The 27,879-nt window shown below is 44.1% G+C and overlaps 1 protein-coding gene across 11 annotated transcripts in view; it reads right to left on the bottom strand.

Moving 5' to 3' along the window:
• The window catches only part of CELF2 (CUGBP Elav-like family member 2), a 310,334-nt gene that overhangs the window by 83,354 nt on the left and 199,101 nt on the right, over positions 1-27,879 (bottom strand). The window lies entirely within an intron of this gene.

A 27,879-nucleotide genomic window follows, 5' to 3' on the forward strand; every position in this document is an offset into this window, starting at 1 on the left:
AGGCTCAGGAATGTAGCGGTGGTAGCTACGGCCACTGCGGACTTGAACTTGGTTTCGGTCTTTCTGGGGCTCTGAAGGGGAAAAAAGTCAACCTCACAGAGATCTGGATTGTCAGACCAAGGTGAATTCTGAATGGGTGGTCACCCTACTCCAGCGACGTTCTGAAGACAATTTAGATAATGTATGTAAAGTGCCGTGACCTTCTTGGAGAGAGGTTTTCAATCAGGACTGTATTAAGAATGGCTCATTACCACGAACAGTTCATTTGAGTTACAAATTCCTGATCAGATACAGGATGTAAATGTCAAGGAAGACAAAAAAAACACATGGTTTGGAGGAGTCGCTCTCATAATGTGTATCACTTCCTCAAAGTCTCATGATTCCAAGAACTTTGGGAGATTTGTTGAGCGGAGTAGGGAAGTTATTGTAAAGGAAGGGGTATTCTAGTTTAAACTTTCAAATTATAATACAGGGATTCTTTCCCTGTAACAGGAAATGATGTCAAAGATTTGACCCAGTAGGATGCTTAAGACCACTCATGCATTCGCTTATTTCTGCTTTGACCAGATGATCTGTTACACAGTGGGAATAATGGGTGAAAAAGAGTTCTGGTCATGGTGGAGTATGTAACGTAAGGATGGGACAGACAGACCAGCCGTTTCCCACATGCAGTGTGGGAACTCAGAAGAGCCACACCCCACACAGTCAAAGGAACGGCAAGAAGGCATCTCAGCTGAAACCATGGTCAAGTTAGATCTTGAAGGGACCCTAACGCTAACCAGGACTTGAGTGAAGGGCATTTCAGGGAAGGAACAACAAATTTGAAGGAACAGAGTAAGAGAAACTAAGTCATGTTGTCCCTGAAGAATGATGAAGGGACATTCTAACCAACAGAGGCAGCAATCGGTGTCACCAGAGATCATTCACCAAACACAACGTAACTGAAGCATGACAAGACCAACAGTGAGGGATACATTCCTGGATCAGAGAAGTACAGGGAAAACAATGCACATCTCAGCCCTTAATCAAAACTACCCTGGATTGGCAGCCAGAGGCTCATCACCTTCCTCAAGGACTGAAGGTGACCCCCATGGTGTCAAGAACTGAAGCCTGTCAACAGTGCTTCTGTCATGATGGGGAACTGGCGCCTCCAATACCAGAGCTGGAGGGGCCGGAGGTCACAGGTCTGCACTGTGCTCTGCACTGGGTGGGGTGGGGGGGGGTCCCAGGCGATGGCAGCAACGGGAGGAAGGGCCCGAGAACCTGGCCATCACCCTTCCAATCTCCTAACGTCCCACCAGATGCAAGGGACCCTCAGAGTTGAGGGTTGGGGCTGGATCCCTCCTCCTCCTGTCTATGGCGAGTGAGCACATCCTCTTCAAGAATCCTCCCAAGGAGTCTCCTAAGAGGCATGTTATTTTTTAAATTAATTTTTATTGGAGTAGAGTTGATTTACAATGTTGTGTTAGTTTCAGGTGTACAGCAAAGTGAATCAGTTCTACATATACATATATCCACTCTTTTTCAGATTCTTTTCCCATATAGGTCATTACAGAGTACTGAGTAGAGTTCCCTGTGCTATACAGTAGGTCCTTATTAGTGATCTATTTTATATATAGTAGTGTAAATATGTCAATCCCAATCTCCCAATTTATCCCTCCCCTTGCTTTCCCCCTTGGTAACCATAAGTTTGTTTTCTACATCTATAACTCTGTTTTGTAGGTAAGTTAATTTGTACCTTTTTTTTTAGATTCCACATATAAGTGATATCACATGATATTTGTCTTTCTCTGGCTGACTTCACTCAAGTATGACAATCTCTAGGTCCATCCATGTCACCGCAAATGGCAGTATTTCATTCTTTTTTATGGCTGAGTAATATTCCGTTGTATATATGTTAAGAGGCATGTTAATTATACTGAGGCTGCATTATTAATGCAGTTAATTATACTGACACTGTTTAACTCCAGCCATCACCAATGGATGAGTTAACCACCTTTAACGTGAGACTCCATCATCACACTGGATCAGCTGGGTCTGAAAAAACCTTCACTGGTCTGTACTGTCATGATTTGTCTACTTGGTCAGAGGAGTCTAGGCATTTTATAAGCTCTGGCCTGTGACACTGACAGGGTAGCTTCCCTGAGGGCTGGAGAAACAGCAGCAGTGAGTCTAAGACTTGAGTTCAACTCAGCTGCCCTTGGAGTGAACTTTGACCACAAGAGGGCTCTGGTTGTCTTACACCAGGCTCCCCTATGGCAGAGGGCCTGTCCCAGGGAGGCAAAATCAAGTGTTTTGGAAACAGATCCTGGTTCCTGGCAGTGCATTTGACTTAACAGAGTTCATCAAGTTTACGTTTCAATGAAGGAAAGCCTTCCAAACCCATTTCCTTGAAGATTTCTTTGTACATGAATTTCTTTTGCATTTTATTACAGAACAATGACATCTTGCCTCATGTTCAAAGTAAGGTACTGGGTAACTTGTTGGTTTCTATTTAGCCCTACTTATTGAAAGGCAAGTGAAATCTATAAAATAGATAAACAACAAGGATTTACTGTATAGCACAGGGAACTATATTCAATATTTTGCAATAAATTATAATGGAAAAGAATAAAAAAGGAATATAAATACATACATAAATATGTATAACCAAATCACTTTGCTATACACCTGAAACTAATGTAATATTGTAAATCAACTACATTTCAATTAAACAAACAAAAAGCAAAGGAAATCTAATGAAAGGGGGAATTGCAAGAGCTCCCTCCCTCCCTCTGGGGCGGTTACTGGAGTCAAGTAGCTTCCGGAGAATCGGTGGTTTACTTCCGCTTACATCTGTGTATTCAGTTTCGATCACATACTTAGGTCACTGTGACTACAGCCCACTGAGCTGCCGTTTCTCGGGGGTCTGATTAGGGTCTCACCATATGCAGGCCACTCCTCTCTGGCTTGGGCTGGTTTTCATCCCACACCTGCTCTTCTCTCGTGGGAAGCTGTGAGTGCCAGAGGGTGCCAGCCTCCAGTACCAAGCCTCACCCTTTATCCTGCCTCCTAATGATGAGGGAGCGGCCTCTGGCCCTCTTTCCGCCACATATGCGTGGGGTCCCAGAACTGAGTTCCCCTATTGCTGATAGGACCTGCTGCTTCTCACTCCTGAATGCGTTTACCTTGGATGCGTGACCCAGGGGCCCAGCTGTGGCTCAAGGAAATGAAGGTGAGGACACAGCTGTGGGGCAAAGGCATCCCCAAAGCCCGTGGGGGTGACAGCACGCGGAGGGAGCTGCAGAGGCCCCGTTACGAGTCCCATCACATCCCAGCGACAGAGACGCAGCTGGGCCACAAACACCAGCATCCACGAATCAGGTTCTCTGGAGTCGCACAGTCTACCAAGTCAGCGTGATTTCTCCAGATCTCTCTGCCTTAATCCTGTGATGGCTACGGGGGCGATTCTGAGTTGAAATAGCCAGTGTTAAACCAGGTGGAGGCCGGAAGATAGAAGACCCGGGTGAAGGTGAGTTGGCCGGTTTCTCCCACACAGGAGAACGCATGTTGAAACTTGTTTAACTCCAGCCATCACCGACGGATGAGTTAACCACCTTTAACATGAGACGCAATAAAACATGCCATTTTAAACCTGAGATGGGTTTTACAGCATCACTGTTACACATATCATTATTAAACCCATCCTGACACCTAGAAAGAGCAGCCGTGATGGCACGTGCTATAAGCTTACTGCCCATAAAATATTTAAAGGGAGAAACAGAGGGGGGAAGAAGTGGATGCACGAAAGAGCCACACGCCAACCAAATGAGAAAATGAACGGACTCCAGCCAGGAGAGACGAACTGGGATTTCCCTTTTGCTCCCTGACAATGCAGATGTGACTCATGCAGAAGATGCTTGGTATCTTGTTGGAGAGTGGACTGTGAGATACCAAAGGCACCAATGCTTCCTGAATTTTTCTCAAAAAAGTTTTGTAAATGGGCAAAAATAAGTTTCAAAAGAACTGCCACCAACTGGATGCACGCCATCCCCCAAAAGGAAAGTGTGTGTCTTGTCAAGGGATCTTCTATGACCATAAGGTACTCCCAGAGCTACAGAGGCTCCCCGCTACCTCTCTAGGTAGGAAATTCTGCCATTTCCGTCACTGTCTTTTATGCTCTGCGTAAAGGAGACTGGGAAGAAACAAAGGGAGTTTTAGGAAGGTTGACTTACCAGTAATGAATAAGGACTTCTGAATTTCTCTGCTTTTTGAAAATGGTGACATCGCTAAACTTGCAAAAGCATCTTTAATAGAGTGACGCCTCTGCACGAATAGAGATGACAAAAGTCATGTGTTGGATGGGTCTAAACCAGCTTTTATCATCAGGACGAAGCTGGTTTTGGAGCTCACTGCCATACTTGTTAAGTGAAGTGGAGAATTTTAGGCAATTTTGGTGAAAACTGAGGAACTCTTCCCTGTGCTCTCAATTTTCCTGTGCTAATAAATAAGCACTGCTGTAGGCTCTTTATATGTGGTAACTAACTTAATTCTCACAACAGCCCTGAGATAGATGTGAATGAGGAACTTAAGGGGTGGGGGGAGGTGGGGGGAGAGGGAAAGAAGGAGGGAGACAGAGAGAGATTAAAGAACTTGGCTAAGGCATACAGGAAGTCAGCAGTGGAGCTGGGATTCGTGGGACTGTCGGGCTGGAGCATAAACCCCCAGCCACTCCTCCATACCGACCCCGCCCCTAGCATATCCAGACAGCTGTGCTGTGAAATGGTGGTTTCTAAGAACCGAGAGCATTACCAAAATCCCTTTTCCATACTAGACATAATGACCATCTCAATCTATAGGGTACTTTCCAATTAGAAACTTATATATGAATGTGTGTAGCATACATGTGTACGTGTATATCTATGTTTTTATGTATTTCACTTGCACATATGAAATACATATTTTAAAAGCTTATTTAAATGAAAAAACAATTTTAAAAAACCCCAGTTCACCTATTCTTCCCACCCCTCACCCCCTGCCTCTGGAAACCACCTATCTATTCTCTGTATCTATGAGTTTTTTTTTTTTAATTTTTAGATTTCACATATAAGGGAGATCATACAGTATTTGTCTTCGTCTGACTTATTTCACTTAGCATAATATCTTCAGCGTCCATCATGTTGCCCAAAGGCAAGACTTCATTTTTTTAATGGCTGAGTAATATTTCATTATATGGTATATGTTTGTGAGAGTTTGTGTGTGGATATATACACACACACACACACACACACATATATACATATACATACATACATTTTATATATGAAACAACTTCTTTATCCATTCATCCACCCAACTCTTAGGTTGCTTCCATATCTTGGCTACTGTAACTAATGCTGCAGTGAACATGGGGGTGCAGGTACCTTTTTCGAGTTAATGTTTTTGTTTCTTTCAGATAAATATCTAGAAGTAGAATTGATGTATCATATGGTAGCTCTATTTAATTTTTTGAGGAACCTCCACACTATTTTTCACAGTGGCTGCATACAGTGGCTGCATCAATTCACATTCCCACCAACAGTGGACAAAGGTTCCCTTTTTTCTACATCCTCACCAACACTTGTTATTTCTTGTTTTTTTGGTAAGAGCCATTCTAACAGGTGAGGTGATAGCTCACTGTGGTTTTGATTTGCAACTCCCTGAAGAATAGTGATGCTGAGTATCTTTTCATGTGCCTGTTGGCCATCTGTATGTCTTCTTAGGAAAAAGGTCTATTCAGATCTTCTGCCCATTTTTTAATCAGATTTTTTTTTCTTGCTACTGAGTTTATGAGTTCTCTGTATATTCTGGATATTAATCCCTTGGATATATGATTTGCAAATATTTTCTCCGATTCAGTAGGTTGCCTTTTTGTTTTGCTGATAAGTTTCCTTTGCTGTGCAGAAGCTTTTCAGTGTGATGTAGGCTCACTCATTTATTTTTGCTTTTCTTGCCTTTGCTTTTGGTGTCAGTATCCAAAAACTCGTCATCAAGAGCTATGTCAAGGAGCTTGCTACCTATGTTTTCTTCTAGAAGTTTTATAGTTTCAGGCCTTATGTTAAAAAGTTTAATCCATTTTGTTAATCTCTGTGTATGGTGTAAGACAGTGGTCTAGTTTCAGTTTTGGCATGTGGCTGTCCAGTTTTCCCAACAACATTTATTGAAGAGACTGTCCTTTCCCCATTGTGTATTCTTGGCTCCTCTGTTGTAAATTAATTGACCATATATGTGTGGGTTTATTTCTGGAGTCTCTATTCTGTTCCATTGATCTATGTGTCTGTTTTTATGCCAATCCCATACTCTTTTGATCACTACAGCTTTGTAATATACTTTGAAATAAGGGGCATGTTGCCTCCAGCTTTGTTCTTTCTCAAGATTGCTTTGCCTATTTGGGGTCTTTTGTGGTTCCATACAAATTTTAAGACTGTTTGTTCTGTTTCTGTGAAAATTATCATTAGAATTTTGATAGGGATTGTACTGAATCTGTAGATTGCCTTGGGTAGTATGGACATTTTAACAATATTAATTCTTCCAATCCATGAGCACAGAATACCTTTCCAATTATTTGTGTCTTCTTCCATTTCTTTATGTCCTGTAGTTTTCTATAAACAGGTCTTTCACCTCCTTGGTTAAATTTATTACTAGGTATTTTATTATTTTTGATGCAACTGTAAATGGGACTGTTTTCTTAATTTCTCTTTCTGATATTTCATTACTAGTGAAGAGAAACACCACAGATTATTGTGTATTCATTTTGAATCCTGCAACTTTACTGATTTTGTTCATCAGACCTAACAGTTTTTTTTTGTTTGTTTGTTTTTTTTGTGGTATGCGGGCCTCCCTCTGTTGTGGCCTCTCCCGTTGTGGAGCACAGGCTCCGGACGCGCAGGCTCAGCGGCCATGGCTCACGGGCCCAGCCGCTCCGCGGCATGTGGGATCCTCCCAGACCGGGGCGCGAACCCGGTTCCCCTGCATCGGCAGGCGGACGCGCAACCACTGCGCCACCAGGGAAGCCCCATAGACCTAACAGTTTTTTGATGGGAGTCCAGGGTTTTCTCTATATAATATCATATCATCTGCAAATAGTAAGAGTTTTTATGAAAAAAATGAAGATAACTTAAGGGACTTACAGGATAACAAAAGGACTAACATTCACATTCTAGGTGATCCCAGAAGGAGAACAGAGAGACAAAGGGGAAGAATTATTATTTAAAGAAATAATGGCTAAAAGCTTCCCTAACCTGGGGATGGAAACAGACATCCAGATCCAGGAAGCCCAGAGCGTTGCAAATAAGATTAACTCAAAGAGAGCCACACAAAGGCACATTATAATTAAAAGGTCAAAAGGGAGCCCCCATAAGACTATCAGCAGATTTTTCAGCAGAAACATTGCAGGCCATAAGTGAGTGGCACAATATATTCAAAGTGATGAGAGGAAAAACAAAACAAAAAAACTTCCAACCAAGACTACTCAACCCAGCAAAGTTATCATTCAGAATTGAAACAGAGATAAAGAATTTTCCAGACAAGCAGAAACCAACTGAATTCAGCAATACAGTAAAAAGGTCATACACCATGATCAAATGGGATTTATTCCAGGGATGCAAGGATGGTTCAACATCTGCAAATCAGTCAATGTGATACACCGTATTAACAAAATGAAGGGTAAAAATCATATGATCACCTCAGTAGATGCAGAAAAAGTATTTGACAAAATTCAACATCCATTTATGATTAAAAAAAAAAAACTCTCAATAAAGTGGGTACAGAGGGAATGCACCTCAATATAATAAAGGCCATACGTGACAAGCCCACAGGTAACATCACACTAAACAGTGAAAAATGGAAAGCCTTTCCTCTAAGGTCAGGAACAAGACAAGGATGCTCACTCTTGCCACTTTCATTCAACATAGTACTGGAAGTCCTGGCAAGAGAAATGAGGCAAGAAAAAGAAATAAATGACATCCAGATTGGAAAAGAGGAAGTAAAATATTTTAAATTAGCCTCAGAACAAAAAAGATTGTCTAGATTTTCTCTATGAAAAAGGAAGGAAAGAAAACTTACAAGCCTGCCACGATTCAAAGTAAAAACAGCCTTATAGCTGTATTAGGAAAGTATAGCTCCAAACTATGTGCCATTTGACCACAAGGGAACTATATGTGCTAATCCAGAGAGATTAAATGCTAGTGCTTCTACAATCCCTTCAGGCCATTTAAAATAGACATGCAAAATGGAATTAGACTCTGAGGTTTGTTTCATGGGCCAAGTTATCCAAAATGTTCTATACCTTTGTTGATGAGAAACAAATTGATAACAAGCAAAATTAGCTGTCAGTTTATTCTATGAGAGGAGAATAAGAGTTTTGAATCACTGACATTAATTGATCCTACATTTTGTGGTTTCTTCACAAACTGTTAGTGCAAAAAAGTACATTGGAATCTATAAAATGAATCAAAGTGTAGACCACTTATTGGATAAGGCAGCCTTTACAACAACAGGCATCGGTATTTGGCTTTATGCTAACTGACTGGGATTGTACAATGCCTGTTTATTTGAATACTGCTTTGGAAATTCTGGATGACACTGAGTAGACAGTTGCCTTCTGAAGATGTAGATTTCTTGGTGGAAGCAGTGTATGGGATTCATCTATGCCTTGAGTCACAGTACTATTCCAAATTGCTCCTTTGTGCATCTCTATTAACTAAGTTAACAGAGTACATGCACAGGAAACTTTCAACCAATATTTGCTGACGTATATTTTTATAAAAGCGACCAAATAATAAAAGGGGATTTGGGGCTTCCCTGGTGGCACAGTGGTTGAGAGTCCGCCTGCCGATGCAGGGGACGCGGGTTCGTGCCCCGGTCCGGGAGGATCCCGCATGCCGCGGAGCGGCTGGGCCCGTGAGCCATGGCCGCTGGGCCTGCGCTTCCGGAGCCTGTGCTCCGCGACAGGAGAGGCCACGACAGTGAGAGGCCCGCGTACCACAAAAAAAAAAGGGGGGGGGGATTTGAATATGACAATAACAAAGAAACGTAAGTGATCCTTTATCTTCCCATGGCAAATCACAACCAGGGGGAAAAAGCCTAGAGTGGAAATAAATTACTATTTCTTCCTAATAGCCATTGATACATGTGACATGCTTAAAGCACTGCCTGCATAATATGTGCCCAGTAAAGTTATCATTATCATTGTCATTATAATTTTACAAAGCAAAAGGATTTCCCTGAGGGAAAAAGGAAAAGGTCCCATTCAAAAGCTGAGAGAACATACTAGAGGGAACAGCCTTTTTTGGTCACATGGGAAGTATACAGATAATACTGCTCCCAGCTTTTTCCATATATACTAACAACCCAGTGAGGGAAAACAACCTATAGAACCCAGAATTATATGTCTGCTTTTGGCTTCTCAGGCTCCAAAGGCAGCCTATTTTTTTTTTTTTTTTTTTTTTTTTCGCTGTAATGACACTAGCTATTTACATTTCTGTTACAATCGTGTGGTACACTAGAGGGGAGAAGTCAAGCAGTGAAACCATTTAGTCCTGGCAAAAAAAATAAAATAAATAAAATAAAATATCGCAGGAAAATTAGATTACTCTGGGTGGAATTCTATGAGGGGAGTTGGAGTCTGTTACGGTGATTAAGTCATCATTTCTGACAGATTACTCTAATCGGCTGTCAAACAGCATTCCCCAACCCCATCTGTAACTTGGCGTCCTCGCTACTCAGCCTATGTTACCTTCTGTATATAAAACACATACAAACAAGAGGAGGTACGGCCCGGCATTTACTACACTCATTAGCTATAATTAGGTTCTGTGTTTTCATACTAAGTAATAACACGAGCTTCCATTTTGCTTTATTTATTCTTAAAATGAGAAGAAAAACGAATAGGCTCAAAATAGGAGGCATGGAACGTGAATGAAAAATAGCAGTCATAACAAAAAGCAAGCGTAAGGCTTTTCGAAGCATTGCTATTTAAGAAGAATGTTAGTCCTTTATTAGTTTAATTTTTCTTGGAACTATTATATTACTTAGAGAGGTAAATCTACGACACTTTTTAAACCTCTAGTCAGGTTTGGTGCCTAATTAGCTGTGATTTCAGTAGAAGGTATTATTACGGTGTTTAGCAGTATTATTGTAAACAGAAAGCAATTTCTTTGCTAAGATTTTGGTTCTTCCCTCTGTCATTGCATCTTTGGGATAGAATAAACAAATGATCCAATTAGGTGAGCTCCCAAATAAATATGGTGAAAAGCAAAGCAAAACTAGTTAAAACTGAACGACAGTATTTAGCTTTTCTGGAATCGTCTGTTTAGATCTACCTGTTTTAATGACAGAAGACTGGAGGGTCCTAAAACTATTTTGAAAATGGAGGTAAGTGGAAAGACTTAATGTAAGAAGAGGCGTGTAGGATTAAGGTGCTGCTCGGCCAATACTATGACAATCACAAGCACAGCAGAAGACCACACAAGGATTTTGGGTGATGCTTAGAGTATAACCACTCCTGATTAATAAGCCAGCATTTATAATATACAGATATCCTTTCTAACCATGACTTCATTCTGATTGTGGAACTGTCTTCCAAAATCAACGATGGATGCTCCAAGAGTTATTCTTCCAGATGTTACCCAGATGTTACATTAGACACGCTCCCTAATTGAGTCAGGAAAATACACACTGAAATAACAGTGCCTGACCTGGCCACGGAGGAGTGATTTAATGATCTGGTATTTCCCTTACATTTCCCATACGATGGTTCTTCAGGCCACAAACTTACTATAATCTCATATTTTAAGACAAATGAGTCTGGTTTAAACATAAACGGTCCTTTCGACATTAGCCTCAACCCATCATGACCACCTGTGGGCTCAGCTTGCACACGGCCTGGGCCTAAACCAGAGCCCAGCCTGCTGGGCTTGTGGTGCCTCCCTCCCCAGCCCTGGCTGTTTCCAGGTGGTCACCATTACCCAGTTCTCAACACCCTGTGAACTGGGAGGAAGCAAGGCCTGCAGACTGGAGAGCGGATGGCACCGTCCCTCCCTCGCTGACCCACACTCTGGGTGCAGATGCCTGTTTTGTTTAACCGGCCCCTCTGCCTGGGCCCACAGGGCCTGCAGACTCCTGGTACCCAGTTCGGAATCTTAGCCAACCTGGGAGGCTGTTTCCTCCCCCGATCTCTCTACCCCCTTCCCAGGACTCAACTCAGTTCCGGACAATTCCTGGTACTGCTTCCTAGGATTATCTCTACTCAATTCCAGCCACACCCCTGCCTCGTCCCCATAGGAAATATCCCTTGGACAGTGAAAACTGCCCACATTGCACTTGGATTTCGGTCATTCACTGGAAACATCGGTGCTGGGCTGAACTTGGTGCTAAAGAAGCATCATCTCAGGGATGGGAGCAGCCGCCGGGTCTGCATTTCCAGACCCCTCATGGAACCAATACCCTGGCTAGGCTGGCTTACTTTTCTGCCTCTTGGAATTCTCACTTTAGATCTGTCTCCACCAAATTTCTTTTTCACCCCGGCTCACTCAGATTCCTGCAGTGGTCTCTATGCACTCTGGTCCTTGTCTCCCAGACCATCATACAAACCACTGCCTTATCTAATCCCTCGAAAATGCAGGTGTAATCATGTCTCTGTCCTGTTCAAAAACTTTCAATTATCTGCCAAATTAAATTCCAGCTCCTTGGCCTGTCTTTCAAGGAACTCCATGCTTTGCCCCCAAATTACCTTTTCAGGCTTACTTCTCATCATTGCTCTACATTTCCCTTCTCTTCCAGTCAAACTGGAGAACTCCCTCTTCCTGGTACTTCTGCCATAGGCTCACCCACAAAAAGGCCTCATGCCCCTTCCCGTGCATCTACACAGAGTATTTTCCTTGACAATATAACTACTTTATATCTGTTATACAGAAACACCGATATGTCAAGTTATTAGGTTGATCATGTGAAATGGCCATTTTTGTAGATTGACAATGGTGGAATGGTGACAGTTTCACACAGTGCAACCTCCTATATTGCATAGCAAGGAACTGTATTATCTTCATTTCAGATGACTCATAAGAAGCCCTAAACATTCAGTTTATGTGGGCTACCTCCTCTGTCAGGCTTGGAGAGCTTTCCAATAATTCATCTGCAATATTTACAAACTGTATGAGTTCAACTGAACATCAACTTGATGATGTAAAATAACACTACCCTCTAAACCAACCGTGGAGTTGATGGGCAGTTCGTGTGCAACCCAAGACACTTTTTATCTACTCTTAGTAGCTTGTTAAGATCAGCGATGCTTTATCCAGTAATCTCCAGTTTCAACTCTAAGGCAAACCAAAGCCACCACCACAACGCCCCTTTAACAAGCAAATCTTTAAAATCTCTGGTTCAAAATTAACTCGGAATATTTAAGCCAACTGTATTTTATCTTGAACCTTCTGACAGGGTAGAGGCGTTTCATCCAATCAACAGAAAAGCACCACTGAACTCTGCATTCTAATGCTGCTGTTGCAGCTTAGTTTCCGAGTCCTGAGTTGTCTGAGTTGCTTTACCAGCCACGTTTATTAATTAGTGTCTAACATTGCCATCTCCTGCAAGTTGCAACCTCTCATAAAAAATGCATGATTTGGTTGGCTTAGAAATGACAACTTCATTTACAACAGACAAATAAATACCATACCTCACTCAGCAGCCTCTTCCCATTTATTTATTTAACTACCTCCATGGCCTTTGGGATTTGTACTAAGTGAAGGAAAGGAGATAACTAGTGTAATTTTCCTTTCTTAATGATGTTTAAGCAAAAATGATGAAATCTCTCTCTCTCTTTTTTTAAACAAACTAGAACTGGCTAAAAAAAAAATTCCCTACTAAAAATAGATGGCGAGTTTGAAAAAAAATGCCTTGAGGGCTACTTCATATTACGCATGTTTAAAATGCAAATCCATTAAACATGTGAGCAAGACATTTGATATTGTTTTTAGCAGCTATATTTAGTCATCTCATCTTCTGCCGTGGTACTAAACTTTGGTTGATATTTTGCCAAATGAAGATCTATCCTCCAGTGCTGCTAATTCTTTATGAGTTTGAGCTTAATATCACTGTCTCGTTTTGATTTCCACCTTCTATTCTAGTGTGCGAGGTCATTTACCAACTTTGGAAATTACTTGTTGGCAGAGCTTAGGGAAATTATGACAGTTCGATTGTTCTATAAATACCTTATCCTGAAGCTCAGTCTTCTAGAGATAAAATTCAAGGCTTGGGCCTTTCAATATACGGCATGTGACCAAAGTTTAAATGGCAAAGGTAAACTTAGAAAGGGGATCCATGAGACAAGAATATGGGAGAAATTTATCCCAAGGAAATAAAGTAAGAACCCTTCACTGACACTCGATCTGAAATGGCAAATCTACTTTGATGGTTTCTTACTTCTCCGGACGTGCTGTACTGAACGAGGGTCTGGGAAACCCAGGCTGCTTTATGTTTGTTTTGTAGTGCAAAGAACACCTCAGAATCATAAGGTCTGGGTTTGAACCTTGGTTTTGCCAATGCTAAGTACCTACAGTCAAACCACTTGGTCTCCTTAAGCCCCAGGAAACTCATATTCGAAGCAAGGATCATATCAGAAAACTCATTGCCTGGTTGAGTCCATGTCTCACCCCGTGCTTCTAGTTTGTAGGGAAGGGGTCTACGTGACCCAAAGGATTGCGACAGACAACCAAAGAGCTGAGACTACATACCCCCCTCCTACTTGCACCCCACTAGTCCGTAAAGAACTCTTGACACTGTTTGATATTGTGTCTATGAATAAAAGCTACCTCCTTGGGAATTCATTTATCCAACAAACATTTGTGGAGCTGGCGCCCATGGCATCACAGCAGCCTCTGAGAACATCCCTTCTCCAGGAACCTGAGCTCTGTGTAGGAGAGACTGATATGCAAGCCGTCAGGGGAACAGAATACAGCAGGTGGGAGGGTGAATTTCAGCACAGACCACAGTGCATGACAGGGCAGGAGTATTTACTTCTACCTTCCGGGAAGCCTGAGACTGTGTTCTTACAGTGGGAACACAGTGTGTAAGCAGAAGCCAAAGACAGAGGAAGGGACACGGTTCGGAGCTCCCATCTCACCCTCAACACTCAGCAGTTACGTGTGTCCATTTTTTTTCTGCCAGAAGACACAACCCAACGATGTGCACACACTCCCAGAGCAGCTGAGGGAAACGTGTAGCCCCCAGAGTCCTGAAGGTAATTCCACCCATCCGCTCACCTTCAGGAAAGCACTTGGAAGACTAATGAGTGTAGTTCTTAGAGGGATAACTTCAAAAATTCCCCTAAGCTCTTCTGTGCTTTTATTAGCGGTGATGACAACGCGTAAGGCCCAGTTGATGAAGAGGGCAAAATTCCAGAGCTGCTTCTCAGGTAGAACACAGATTTCCTCACTAATTAGAAACGGGGTCCAGGAAAGGGGAGGGACAGGAAGAAGAGAACTTGAGAATGATTTCAGCTACTTGTCTTGGTTGGACCGCCCATCCATGTAGGTGACACACGAGGAGGGCCTGGCTTGTGGAGGGGAGAGGATTTCAGTTTTGGAATTTCCTGTGGGTCATCTGGATGGAACTTTCCAATTACAGACATTGAACGTCCAGGTTTGGGGCTAGGCAGAAAAGTCTTATGTCAAGGTCAAGATTTGGGATCCAGCAGCCTACAGGAGGTAGAGGAAAGCCATGAGAACGTGAGACAGTGGGAGAAAACGACCCTAGGGTGCGGTGATGTCAAAGACGTAGTCCTTTGCTTGCCATCGTTAGGAAGAACGTATGTTTTCATAAGTGTGTTGTTAATAATTTCTCTTCATTGTGTGATGAGGAACTGGGAAGGCACGCGGCTTGAGATGCCTTTCCATTCTCGTTTACACTCAGCTCTGCTCTGATCTATTTTCTTCAATGTTCCAAGCTTTAGGCCAGATGCAGCCTCTCCTTTCTTTTGTTTTTTTTTCCCCCTAATTTTTTTACTGTGGTAAAATACAAAGAACATAAATTTTCCATATTGACTATTTTTAAGTCTACAGTTAAGTATTATTAAATACATTCATAATGTTGTGCCATCATCCATCTCCAGAACTCTTTCATCTTGTAAAATAGCCTCTCCTTTCATAAATCAGTATTGGGCCTAGCCAGCTGGTGTATTTTTTTTTCTTTCATTATTTAGAATTTTGTTAAAGTTGCAGCTAAATTTCCTCGTTCCCAATAAAGCTTTTAAAAGTTACCTAACTGGAAATATCGAATATCTGCATTTCCATAAAACTCAAAGAGCCTATCATGTTTAGAGGAGAGAGTCAAGATAAAATGCTGACGAATACGCCCCAAGAATCCAAACTACAACATCTGTCCCACCAAATGCTGCCAAAGAGACTGAAGGTCACCGTTCATACGAGACCTTGGGATGCTATTCTGGGAGCTGGGCACCTGGCACAGTCGCCTTTGAAAGACCTGCGTCCTACTGGAGCCCTGACTTGTATGCAGAGTGTTCTTTGTTTTCCCTTTCCCGTCGGTGACTGAGTGGCTTTCACCTGTGATGCAAATGATGAAGAAATACAAGGATGTGTCGTTAAAATCAATACAGACAACTTCTCCTTGACCTACCTCATCCAGACACCTCTCAGGAGGTGTGACCAGATTGTCTCAAGGACTGAAACCTCCTTAGCATTGTTTTCCTCTCCTTCCCAAAGGGTAAGAGAAGTTCATGGTTAGTCAACTGGGTTACTGGCTTCTTTCCAAGGCCAAGGGCGAGGGAGCTCAACTCATGGGACTCAGGGAGCTGTGAGAACCGGTGAGAAAACAGTAAGGGTTATGAACCTCCAAACTGCCTAATGAAGAAGCAGAAGCTGGGGTTTTTTGTTTTTTTTCTTTTTTAGCTCAAATCTATTAATCCAGCTCTAATCAGACTGAAATATAAAGATGGGTAGAGGAAGGTGAGCATGAAAGAGCATGTATCAACTGTATACAAACCCAGCTGATGGGAGTTCTTCTTCAAGAGCTAGTCAGTTGCCTGTGCTAAACACAAACAGCACAAGGTGTGTGTGGCAGGTCCAAAGGAAGCCTGGTGGTTTTCCTCTTGCATCGCGTGTTCTCCTTCTGGGTCGCCTTTTCTGTTCGGGTCTAATACACCGTCAGCAGGTGTTGCACCAAACTCTTCTTCCTCTGGGCGCCTCCCGTCCTGTCCCACCTGCTTCCCTTCCTGTCTGGCTGCTCTCTCCACTCTCGGCTGCTTCTTTGGCCAATCAGCCACAGTTCATGCTTTGATGCTGGTCTGACAAGAGACAGCTGTGACTTCGGGAAAGGCTGGCCGTGGTTTCCATTTTATGTAGCAACAAGTGACCCTGTGCGTACAGACTGCTACCTAGGATGTTTGAGGATTAGGAATAAGCCCAAATGTGAAGGACGTCTCCAGATTTATAAGAAGTATGGATGGAAAACAAGAACTCACTCAAGAGGAAATCTCACAATGACTCTGTAGGGCAGATGACCTTCCTTTTAAGCCTCCCAAACTGCAGAAACGTACAGGTACACCAAGGTACATAAAGCATCTCTTATTAGGAGAACAGTCTACTCCACCCTAGCGTTCGGGCGGTGGTTACACTTTCTTTGTGTCTCAGGCTTATCAAGAGAAACAGCAGAGCAAGTACTCTGCTTTCCTGGGAAGGCATTTCAAGTCCACGAACGATGAAGCACCGGGGATTCTACGAGACTATGGTTCCTGCGAGGTGGGGCCGGACTGCCGAGTATTACAGATTAACTCTTTGTGGCAGAAATCGCTCTTCGTGCTTCAGAATAGAACTAGGCTGAAGATAGCACCCACTCCACTCGTCCTCTTCCAGTCCGGGATGCACGAATTCTGTGTAAGTCTCATTCATGGGAGATTTTCCGGCAGGTCTTCGAGCGTTGATGGGATAGAAAAATACAGGTGCCCAGAAACATGGATGCTGGAGAACAAAGGATCCCCTCCTCTGGCCAGTGACCTCTCTATCTCCTTCTTCACCTGTCTCGGACAGTCAGGTCATCCTGGTGCACCCAGGACTCAGATGAGCAAACAGATCAATTCAGCACAGACAAGAGGTGTGTATGCACACACACCCGGAGCATCTTAAAGGGAACTGCGATAGAGTCCCAGAGCAGCACAGGTGAGGCTTGTTCCTAACAGGGAGTAAGCATCAAACTTCACATACTATGCATATGCATCATCCGGGGATCCAGTTTAGATGCAGTTCTGGGGCGGGGCTGGAGAGCATTTCTAACACGCTCCCAGATGATGGCCATGCCACTGGTTGATGGGCCACACTCTGAGTAGCAAGGCTATGCTGTACTTGTGTGAGGATAACCAGCGGGTGAGGGTGCTTCCCAGGCATCCGGATGGACAGTGGAAGGAGGAAACAGTTAATCGCCACCACCCGTCCCTGGGTGTTGAAGATGATTCATTCACCCAGCTTCGGTTCTCTAATCTGCCCGTCGCCGGGAGAACTGTAAAAATACTGACGATGGGCTCCCAGCTTCAAGAGAGTCTTACTTAATTTGCCTGAGGTGTGGCCTGGGCATGTGTAGTTTCAGAAGCTCCCCGGGGGGATCTGCCATGCAGCCAGGGTTACAAATCACCGCCCCAGCTGTAGATGCGAGTGGACTTAAAGGCTAAGGACTTTTCCTTTTTCTTCTTCCATCCTGTATAAATTCATCTCATTCATCTATCATTGTAGGTAAATGGCCAGGAAGAATATTATCATTATCTCTCTGGGTCTTTCTCAGAGAATGGAAAGGAGAAAAGGAATCGCCATGTTCAGTCACCTCATATCACAGAGTGTAATCCACGGACAGACTGGTAATCTGGGCTCTGAATTTCTGACTCTTTAAAATGTTTTTGGCATCATCTTGGAGAGAAGTTCTGGGGACATGAGGTGCTGAAAAGAACAGGGGCAGAGCTGGGAGACAGGAGTTGTCCCACATCCACCGCCAAGTGCCTGTGTGACCTTCCTAACCTCTCTGGGCTTCAGTTTCCTCGACCATAAAGTGAGGGGGTTGGACGGTGTTGTTTCTAATAACACTTATGATCAGATCTGGTCTATTTTCCTCCACATGCCCTGCGTTCCTCTGCTCACCCAGAGAACAACATTCAAATAAACAGAAGCCTACTGAAATTCGCCATGGATTTCCTAGGTTTGTGGCTCTTACTTTTATTTTCCTTACTAATGATAGTTTTTGTCAATGACCTCCAGGGGTTTTATGTGGCAACTCTGACTCAGGAGTGACTTAAGTAACTTGGTGATCGAGATTCTCTGCTAAATGACTCAACAGTATCTGTGAGATTTTTTCAGGGGTTGTGATTATAAGTTATGCCTCCGTGAGCAGGAGGGATGTAAGCTAGAACTCACCGAAATCTGGGCTAACGCCCCTCTGCCTCGTTAAATGATAGCTTATAAATATTAGTAAATCATAAACCAGGTATTAGCAATGGATGAAGATGACAAGGAGAAGCTCACCTGAAACTAGCTGCCAGCTGTCTTCCCCTTGTAACCTGCATCTAGTTCAGTTGGAGGAGGGAAATTATTAGCCATAAGAGATATTCACTGATTTGTCAGATTTTCTCGAATAGCCATAGCTACTTAAACTTTCTTGGGTTGAGAGTGATGGACTTTGAGGTGAAAGGCAACCAGAGTGAGAAAACAAATGATTACTCACTGTCTAATTATTTACCTAGTATTGTATCATTAACATGAGCTCAGCCATATATAAAAGCCCTTGGCACTGTGCCCAAGACAGATGGAGTGGTCAATAAATGTTCACTATTACTATGATTTTTATTAATTGAACACTGATTATTTGGCTAAAATTATCTAAATTCTGAAAGCCAATGAAAAATATCAGGCACATAGACAAAAGGTTTACTCAACCAAAATTTGCTAGAAACCTACTCCTCCTGGGGTTCTAACAACTACTGGTCTGACTTTACACCTAAGATGGAGGATATAAGCAAGGACACCAATGAATTTTCTCTTTCCTAATCCACACAACTTGTTGACCGTTCATCAAATGTACCCTGGACCCCATACACCGCGCTTAATGCGAAACATATGGCACAGTTTCCTGGCATGTATTTAAATATCAATATATGCTCTTCTGAAGAAATGACGATACAGTCTATGTATGGGCAAGTGCATAACACGTGGAATTGGACAGCCTGAAACATACCCCATGGACTTTCCAGGGATCGAGGTGAGTTTCCAGGGAACCTGTTCTTTGCTCTTACATGGTCCTTCCTGTCCCTGATGGAGGACAGTAACGTAGAAATATCGGTGGCCTAGAGAGCACAGAACTAACTCCTGGTCTCAGAACCCCACACGTCCAGGGTCACATGGTCCCACGACCAAGACAGCGGCAGAGGTGACAAAAGTCTAAGCCTGTACAATCCTCCACTTAGTTACATTCTTACCAACACAGAAATCACAGCGTGATGACTAGACAGAATTAACCACATAAACTGCCCTAATATCTTCAACGATCCTTCAGCCTTTGATCCTAACTTGCCTCTTGACAAAAGGGGAGCACAGAGCAGATGACTGGATGGGGACAGGGGGAAGGACATTTGAGCCCCCCAGACCCATGGCAAAGCATCCGCTGACCTAGTCCCCCCTGCCCTCAACTTGCCGTGGCCAAGAGGACAGCAGTGACTGTTCGGTGAGGCTGCTCAGGGAGGATGTACAACCCCACGCGTGGTGTTTGCTGCATATTTAAGTGCCCTTGTATGCGGGGGAGCCTGGTCCCGCGTTTTCAGAAGCAGAGGATTCAGATGCCTGGATGGTTTTGCAGACTTCACGCCCCCGACCCCAGACCCTGGTTCCTCATGCATAAAGTAAGAGGATAAGTCTGATTATTCCATAAAGGCCCCCAGGTCTCCTTGGGGCCGCAGGGTTGGGGGAGGGAGGCTGGGCTGGAACCCCTCCGAGTTGCTTCCCACGGCCACAGCCTGCTGCCTCATGCTTTGGGCGGCATGTAATAGGGTTTATGCTTAATCTTTGGAGATGAGCCCAGGCCCCCACCTGCCCTCCCCCCTTAGATGTGGAGCCCGGAGATGGGGGAGGGTGGAGAGGCCAGCTGGATGGAGACGGGACATTAGAATGCAGATTACGGATTGGGACCAAGAGCCTGGGGATGCAGATAAAGAAGAGAACCCTAATAACCTGAATGTTAATGAGCTGACGTTGGTAAAGCTACACTCCTCTGGAGAAAAGTGTTGCATTTACAATCATTTTGCAAAGCGGTTCCTCTTACCATAACGACTGCCTCTGATCTGCGGCTCCCTCTTAGAGGGCCTGGTGCCAGTCACCTGGTACCCGGGTTACTAGCAAACCCTGCCTCGCCTGCCCAGTTTCAGGGGACCTTGGAGCCCTAACTCGTGGCAACAGGACCGACTTGCAGATGGGGCGCCCGGCCGGCTGCTGGGGAGGGAAAGCCCGGGCCCAGGCACTCTGGCCCTTAGGTGAGATCGCCGCGTGGCACGGCTAGCAGGACAGCTGAGGCTTCAGATCTGTTTCCAGGACGGTTGCACGGGGAGCCACGGTGGTCATCCGGAGCTTATCAGCCAAGCCATGGACGGGAACACACTTCCTGCTGGAGGTCCCCTGAAACAGGGGGGACCAACGGGGCTTAGGACCTGTAAGCCTCTGCCCCGACCAGTGGGCTGCAAAGTCTACAGGTGCCAGAGATGTTGGTCTGAATCTGACTGTCAACTCCCGGTTACCAGCCGTACAACCCTGGACAAGTCACTCCCTTTCTCTGAGTTTCAGCTTCCTCACCAGCAAAGGGGCTGGATGACACATGCCTCGTGGAGCGGCGGTGACAACGCAAAGTACACATCCCGAGAGCCTCCATCGGGGGCCTGACACCTGGGCCGCCGACAAAGAGTCGTCACATTGTACTGATTCTCACTGTTACGCTGTGTTGGCCCCTTGAGTCACGCACCCTGCTCCCTCCAAGGCGGGAGCATCAGGCCAAAATCCCCTGTCAGGAGGCCAAGCTTTTGGGGAGGCTGACCGATTGTGACCTCTAATTCTAGTTCTGTCACTGCTGTGCCAGGGGAGGGCAGAGAAGTTAATTTAATCTTCTGGAGCCTCCGTGTCCTCCGTATAACAAGGTGGATGCTATCGATACATCACCCAAGATGCTTTGAGGAGGGAAAACAAACATCAGAAAGCCATCTACAAACACAGGCAGCTCACTTATCCATGTGGACTGGCGACAGTGACCAAACAGATAAAGGAAATCCACCAGTAATCCTGGAGCCCCGTCAGGCTGAACACCCTTGTCAAAGCAAAGCGAGGCCGGAAGCAAGGAATCAGACCGACCTGAGGGCGTTCGCTGCCTTCCCTTTCCTGTCTCTGTTCCCTGGCGGAGGAATCATGACTGCTGAGCCCCCTGCTGGTTCCCAACCAGAGGGCGGAGAGAAGCAGATGTGCCGAGGACCTCAAAGTGGAGCGTCACACCTTGGATGGTCCACACGTGTCTGTGCCAAGTCCTCCACAGTCACTAAGCCACACCTGAAGCGAGTCAAGTCAGAGGCATCTATCTAACCTCCTGCCCGTCTATTTACTCACCTATCTATCTAGATAGGTTTTCTTCAATAGGCCACTAATGTAGCCAATGCATAGAAGGCCAAGAACACTTTCTCAAAACTGGAAAGGACTCTGAGAATCATTCCAGCCCAACCACTTCCTTTCTTTGCATGAAGCAAGGATGGACTCTTGAGGGTTCTGAAGTGCTGGTGCAGGAAGGGGTGGCAGCGCGAATATGCGTTTTGAGTACTGATGGGAGGTATCGACGGCCAGGAACAACAAAGGGGACAAAAGAGAACAGTGGTCACGGTGCCCCTTTCTGCAGCCTCCCGCACGTGCTGCTGACTGTTCATCCTTTCATCTCGGTGACTTGTGGGTAGTGAGAGCAGGAATGATATGGTCCTGAAATACTGCTTTATTATCAGAACAACTTTCACAGCTTATGTCGTAACCCTAATGATGCTTCCTGAGCACCGGTGTACTGTGACGGTCCACGGCTACAACGAGCAGAGGACCCATGAAGCTTCTGTCCCTGCCCCCCTCCCTCCCAGCGGCCGGTCTGCTTCCCTTGCGCCCAACCAGACCGGATCCGGCCCAGCAGGGGAGCGCCAAGGCTCCCTCTTAGGCCGGCCTCCCTGGCTCCAGCTCAGCCACTCTCTACTTCTTGGTGGCTGGGGAAGGACCCTGGGGCTCCTGGCCGAACTCTCTCCACACCTCCCCACGTCATACACTTTTTGGTGGCCCAGAGCTGGAGGCTCTGAACTGGCCAGCCCACTTCCACTGGACAGTCTCCTGAGCTGGGCTCAGCTCACACGTGAAAGAGTCAAGCTCTGTCCGCACGCCAGTCATATTTTGGGTGATGCATTCTCACGGAGACTGCATACTCTAAAGACAGAATTTGGACTCTTTTCTAACTTTATTTTAAAAAAATTCCCCCTTTCATCTGACTGTCATAATCCTTTCCTCTGCGATTCCATCCAGACCTTTAGTCAAATTCATGGCTTTTCCCCACATTCTTCTCTTGAATGAAATCTTATCAACCTGGTGGCAGATGAGATCTGTGTAAGTGAACCAAATATTCCCAACTGAATCTTGACATATCACTGAGGGATGATAAACTCTAACTATGACTTCCTTTTGCCGATGCGCCATCCACCCCCTCGTGCCTTCACTTGTTGCTGCGAGAGACCAACATTCCTTAAGCCACGACACAGGTGACAACGCACATCTGGCCAGGCGCCCGTGCTAGGTCACACGCACGCTGGCTCTGATAAGCCCTCAGAACCGTCCTATTAATTAGGTTGGTATTTGAGACTATGTTGCTTGCAAAACAAAACTGGAAGGCCTTCCACCGAGTTCTGTTACCAGAAAGGGGTGCAGCTGCTGCTAGTTTAACCCTGGGCTGCCCGCCTCAGCCATTTTCAACTCGCCACCACTAAGGACCCCTCATGAGTCTTCTCCCTTGGGCTTCCTTGTCTTGAGAGGGCCATATTTTAGAAGTAACTGGTTTTTCATTTTAGGTAATCAAAGCCATACATCAGTAAGGGCCAATCAAAGTTACTGAACTGTCTGCCAGTCCAAAGCAGAGGTGCCCACTATTCGGGTGGCATTGTAAAACTTTACGGTGGGTGAAATGGACAGTTTCCAACTGCCTTTTAACAAAAAATTTTTTATTGGAGTAAAGTTGATTTACAATGTTGTGTTAGTTTCTGCGGTACAGCAAAGTGAATCAGTTATACATATACATATATCCACTCTTTTTAAAATTCTCTTCCCATATAGGTCATTACAGAGTACTGATTAGAGTTTCCTGTGCTCTACAGTAGGTCCTTATTAGTGATCTACTTTATATATACCAACGGCCTTTTATGAAGTACTAAAATATACTTTTCCAGATCCCCTGGGATTGGCCAGCAGACTGGGAAGCACCAGGCCACGGGTTTCTTCCTCCAACTTTCTCGGGTCTAAACCGATGAGCTGACCAGCAATCCTGCCACACCTGGCTGAGACCCATTTGGGGCCGGTTCTACACCCTAAGCCCTTCTTCACACTGGCCTGGCTCCGCAGGTGGGTAGGGGCTTCTGCGCCCACCCCTCCCAGGAGCTCCTCCACGGCCGCACGGTGGCGCTCTCCCCCACAGGCCTTTAAAAAGTCATCTTAACAGCAAAGGTTTACGTCTATTTAGCTTGTATTTCTGCAGGACTGAGTATTAGGGTAAAAGAACACAGGCACAGCAGGGAAATAGCCGCTTCGGGGCAGTCCTATAAGGCCAAATATTTCAGCCCTGGCCAAATTCTGCAAAGGTAAATCTGAAGAATGTACACCCAAATCAAGGTGTCCTGATTTCTTCCCCAGCAAATACATTTTATCTGTTGGGCTGCTACCCAAGAAGACTTCATGCCTACAGAAACTGTCAAGTGGAAACAATGTCTTACAAGCCCATTGCTTCAGGGGCTCGGGAAGCTTTACATACATTATCTCATTCAGCGCCTACTCTTCTCTTAAGAAGGTGGAAAGGCAGGGATTATCATCATTAAATGACAGTTGTCAAGTACCCTCACACACACGCTATGAATCAGCCATGATCCTGAATCGAAGCAAGAACCAACCAACCTACCAACGTGAGGAATTATACAGTTCATGAAGTCAAAGGTCAGAAAGGTTACTACATTGCAATGAAGAGTATGTGGGAAGGCCAAACACAAAATGAGATTTTCTGCTATGTTTTCCTGTATTTATTTGACTGAATTGATATCCACACGTGGACGTGTGTGAATGTTTATCTATCCTGTAGGTACACAGAGATATACATAAATATATAGATCTCTAGACGTGAATCAAACTATCATTATATACACATGGAATCACAAACCTACATGCATCTTACATTTTGGAGCATTTGGGCAAAATGATCATTTTTGGAATAAAACTTGACTCCTCTAGAAGCATTTTATTCAACTAACTCACTCAGGCATTAAATAACCAAGAGTTGTTTATTAAACATCAAACAGGGCTTCCCTGGTGGTGCACTGGTTGAGAATCCGCCTGCCGATGCAGGGGACACGGGTTCGTGCCCCGGTCCGGGAAGATCCCATATGCCGCAGAGCGGCTGGGCCCGTGAGCCATGGCCGCTGAGCCTGTGCGTCCGGAGCCTGCGCTCCGCAACGGGAGAGGCCACAACAGTGAGAGGCCCTTGTACCGCCAAAAAATAAAAAAAATTAAAAAATAAAAAAATAAATAAAAAAAAATAAAAATAAAAATAAAAACATCAAACATACATAAGCACACCGGCTGGCTTTGTTTTTTGAAGATTTAGTCATAAATATCGCGGTAGCTACTGTAGTCCCCAGTACGTAAGATGGTGCCTGGAAAACCATAACAATGCAATAAATATTTGTCGAATGAAGGTATGACTATCTGTATGTCCTACACGGCACGTGAGTTTGAGGACTCAAATCTGTTCGGACCGATGTGTTGACTTCTTTTTTTTCCTAACAATCTTTAAAAATTTTTTTATGATTATTTTTTTTAAATTTTTCATTTAATTGAAAAAAAATTGAAGTATAATTGATTTACAATGTTAAGGGAGGGAAGGACTGGGAGTTTGGGATTAGCAGAGGTAAACTATTATATATAGGATGGATAAACAACAAGGTCCTACTGTCTAGCACAGGGAACTATATTCAATATCCTGTGATAAACCATAATGGAAAAGAATATGAAAAGAAGAATGTCTATAATGGGTATAACTGAGTCACTCTGTTGTACAGCAGAGATGGGCACGGCACTGTAAATCAACTAACAATTTTAAATCAAAGGCGCCTGAGGAAAAACACTTCTTTTTGATTCAAATGGGATGGTTCAGGGGAAATTTCCATGACATGAAGAGATGGGGTTAGAGAGATTTTTATGACAGAAATAATAATGATGATGATAATGATAAAATCATCATCATGGCTCTGAGAACAAAGGCATTAAATACATATTAATAATCAGAAGAGGTGGTTCAGAGTAAATGAGTACCTCAAAAAGCATCACAATGGGCAAACTGAATTTGGTCCCAGTGAGAGCCTTTGCTGTTCTGCTGAAAGAAATTAAGCCCTAGCATTCCTCTCTTAGAGGACACAGGGGAACTATTCCATGGAGAGTCGTGTTAAAGGCTGCCGGGGAGGACTGCCGACCCACACAGGGCCAGCCAGGAAGGGGGTCATTCACGTCACGTGGGTGAACGCACACGGCCCAAGAGGCCATTTTATTTACAGCTCCTTCCTGCTGGATCAGGCCCATTTGTCTTTATCTCTCAAATCTATGTGTCGTTCGCATCTGCCACTGCTAACATGGAGTGCTCTAAACAAATGTGCTCTGAGGGCTGTAACTCCTTAATATAAACTGCATTTAATAAAACTGGTAGTGACTCTAAAAAGCAAGGAGGAAGGCAGACTTGGAGAAAATGGCTGGAAGAAATTTGCAGTTAATATTTTACAAGACATTTGGATTCTGATTCCTCCTTGCTGTTAAAATTTAAGAGCTTTTTCAAACCTGTATTCCTCTCTGTTACTACCTCCTTAATTAAATTAATTTATACGGTGAACGCTCTAACGATACTGCTGGAGATTTTCAATCAAAAAGCCTGATTGCTAGAGACAATGTGTGTGAAGACCTTGAAAAAAAGAATGGCATAAGGCCTAGTGCTGTCACTGGCACAGGGCTATTTGGCCCTGACATCTGATTACTCAAGAGATCGTGGTAGTTTTCCTGTGCCTCCGCTGAGGTCGTTATTTTATTTTTTAATTAAGCTAAATTAGGTCAGTGAAAACAAAATGAATCTTGCAAGTTGCCTTCACAAGGGTTTTCTCTCTCGGAAACACAACGGCAGACGATGATATTTCTACTGAATAATTCTACCAGTGGGGTTGTGCCTGCCTGAAACCCTAAACAAAGGAAGCTATCTCTTAGCCTGACTGGCTACGTCGTCAAAGGACAGGCAATCGAGATTTGTCCAAGAACGCAAATGGCTCAGCTGTGGAGAAAGTCTAACAAGTTGGTACCAAGGCCAACGGTTCATCAAGCTCTGCTTTCTGTGCAGACATGGTCACAGACTCACTAGGGATCTCAAGGGCGTGTGTGTGACTGTAGAGCTTTGCTGCCTGGCACACAGCAGGCACCCGATTATCACGAGTGATTTGTTAACCTAATGAAATGTCAGTAATAAATTAGGCACCGTGCCTAAGATTTGATCTGTTGCATATGTGTCAAACCACTATTTCTAGAGCAGAGCATGATCAAACCAGGGGAAGGACCTCCCCACCCTCCGAAGCTCATTTCTTGCTCCCTGTGTTGAGCTCCTGAATTTTCTCCCTTAATTTCTAGTAGTGTATTTCTAGGATTTATGTTGAGCATTTCAGAGGATGTAAGACCCGGCGTCTTTCTCAGTCACATGGTAAGAGACAGGCTTGAGAAATGTGTCCTTAAATGACTTTGCACTGCCTAAGTAAGGCCCAGATGCTTTGCCCTATACCTCACCACAGAAAGGGTCTCTATAATCCATACATGACATGGGAGGAAGGGTGCCTTTATATAAAAATCTGAGAGCAGACACATCCAACTGTATAAATGAACATCCCATTAGGTTTTCTTCCTCTCCCATACTAACCAAATTCTTTGTTTCTCTCAAGAATGATAAGTCTCTCAACATTCACCAAGTTTGGTTGCGTGATGAAAAGCTCCATTATGACAAAACACATCAACTGCAAAAGAAAATTAAATAGGGGAAAAACCTCCAACCAAACACCCAGCACCATTTGATCTTGTTTTAAACAGAAAGTTGTGGACACTTGAGAAAAAAAGGCAGCAAGTGCATTTTTAATGGATTTTATCCACAGGAGAAATGATTACAACCAGAAAAGCTTTAAAGTGTCAGCTGGTGATGCATTTTTCTTTATCCCTTTTATTCTTATTCAGAAAGAAATTGAAGGCATATGGCAAACTGCATCATTAATTTCTTATTAATTTCATAATAGGAAGGCAACCAGTTAAAATAGTAGTGTTACAACTTTAAATTACCGAACTCACTTGGTATTTAATGAGAGATTTAGCACAGCAGGGATTCTGTTAAATTAAGTCGTTCCTTCACATCACAGTGGGAAAACAGGTGTATAGTGGTTTAGAATTATGGAAATGTTGACTAACTCCAAGGCTTGTAATCAAACAGAAAGGCACCCTGTAATATTTTTTTTTCCCCAAGAATATGCATTAATCTTTTATCTGGTCCCTTTTC

This window comes from Physeter macrocephalus, chromosome 11, assembly GCF_002837175.3.
Source record: "Physeter macrocephalus isolate SW-GA chromosome 11, ASM283717v5, whole genome shotgun sequence".
NCBI classification, from domain to species: domain Eukaryota; kingdom Metazoa; phylum Chordata; class Mammalia; order Artiodactyla; family Physeteridae; genus Physeter; species Physeter macrocephalus.